A 1,967-nucleotide genomic window follows, 5' to 3' on the forward strand; every position below is an offset into this window, starting at 1 on the left:
GCACCCAGTGTGTGTTTGTACGTGTGTGTTTCGTGGGCACACAATCTGTCATTTTAAGGTGAGAACTTGATGGTAAGTTTAGGCACAGTATATTTACCAAGATGTTGACTTTGGCCTTGGATGTGCAACAGACCCTCCGTGACTTTATCCACTCGGCCAATCAGTATCCAGACCTCTTACATTTCCGCTATTATTTTCCTTTCAAGCGTCTGTGACGCTGAGCTGAGTGGATCACAAAGTGGATGACAAAATAAGACAGACAAACAACAAAAAGTGCTTTTTGTTTGCCTTTTTCTGTAACTCCCGCTGCGAGCAGAAGGTCCACCGCAGGAATCCGAAGCACATTTGATAACCTGACGATTGTTTAATAAAAGGCATACTTCGGCGTGCATCATTCCGTTCTAATGGACGCTAAATGGGGGGCATACATCGCACTTTGGCACATGAAGACAGAGGAGGCGTCTTTGAGCCAACAGAGATTGAGTGTGAGTCCTGCTCTGTCTCTCACACACACACACACACACACACCAACAGCACCCTCAGCGAGCCCCCCTGTTCTCTAGTCGCTAATGACGGACAGCTGAAGGCACACTCCTGGGGCGCCAATCAAATTTGCAGGCCTGTAATTGGATTACAGCGGGCAAGGGGGGAGGGCTTTTATCTCTCCCTCCCTCTCCCTCTTGTTTGTGCTCTTGTCTGCGGGTGAATGATGGACAAAAGAGCAGCCTGTCAACGTCAACTCCGGGCTGACAGAGGATGTGTGTCTGCGTCTGTGTGTGTCTGCGTCTGTGTGTGTGTGTGTTGATTGTTTAGAGTTTTGGACCCGACGGCCGCTGAGTGCATGACTTTGTTTGTGTGTGTTCTGGTTTTAATGCATTCGTCTATCAGTGTGTGAGTTTTTTTAGGCACATTTTTGCAGAATTCTGTGTGTGTGTGTGCGTGTAGCAGCCAAAGAGTTAAATATCACTTAGCTCATTGCCTCGTCTCTGTTGCCTTTTCAGCATGGGCTCAACACCACGGCGACACAAAGGCAGCTGTCCCCCGGCCAGGTCTCCTTTAAGGAGAAGAGAAGATGACGGATCACAGACACAAGGAGGGGAGCTGGACAGGCTCTGCTGAGGGAAGATGCTGCTGAAGATGACCAGGAATCCCGCAGAGAAAGTTTAATGATGTGCACATCAAAGCGTGGTTGGCTCGTAGGTTTGTAATCATTGTCATGGGACTTTTCATCAAGCTATCAAAAGGATCTTTTAAGAAGTAACCCTGACTGTGACGCTCTAAGGATTAAGGGGTGTAGAAGATGAATGACTGAGCAAATAGTCAGTGTCTAAAGTTAATGAAAATAAATTGATCACAATTAAAAGTTGTTTTTTTTCTTTGCTTGGATATTAATGAAGGATGATTCTCACAAAATACGATTCCCAATGCAAAATACTTGAGGGCAACTTGTGTGAGATCCATACAATACAAGATCCAAAACTGACTGAATGAACTTTATCACAGCTGCAACAAACATCTGGTCCTCAGCTTTAAAGAGCACACAAGAGAAACATGATTATTAGTTGTAAAGGGTCATTTTCTTACACAATCCTTTCAGCACTCACACACACATACTACAGGTCTATATATACAGTACATATATATATAATGTTTATATGGACGTTATACTTAATACTTTAAATAGCTGCTAACCCTCCCTCTGGTTTCACAGCAAAGGCAGAGAGGAGCTAATCAGAGTAATGGCTCGATTAACTCACCGCTGACACACAGACGCACCCCGAGGCCGCTCACACACACACATCTCAGCCCTACGTGTGTGTCCTGCTGTCAACATGACAGTAATGATGACGTCTGAACAACACACACACACACACACACACACACACACACACACACACACAGAGTATTTACCAGAGATGCACAGATACACAAGTACACAAAGACACACAGTCACCTGTCGTCTGGAT

At 45.3% G+C, this 1,967-nt stretch overlaps 1 long non-coding RNA gene across 1 annotated transcript; it reads left to right on the forward strand.

The window, feature by feature from the left end:
• The first annotated feature begins 579 nt into the window (after positions 1-579).
• On the forward strand, positions 580-1,363 carry LOC144389461 (uncharacterized). Its single transcript, XR_013453547.1, has 2 exons — positions 580-891; positions 1,002-1,363. It is a non-coding gene; the product is annotated as an uncharacterized LOC144389461 (long non-coding RNA).
• Positions 1,364-1,967: the final 604 nt, after the last annotated feature.

This window comes from Gasterosteus aculeatus, chromosome 20 (assembly GCF_964276395.1).
Source record: "Gasterosteus aculeatus chromosome 20, fGasAcu3.hap1.1, whole genome shotgun sequence".
NCBI classification, from domain to species: domain Eukaryota; kingdom Metazoa; phylum Chordata; class Actinopteri; order Perciformes; family Gasterosteidae; genus Gasterosteus; species Gasterosteus aculeatus.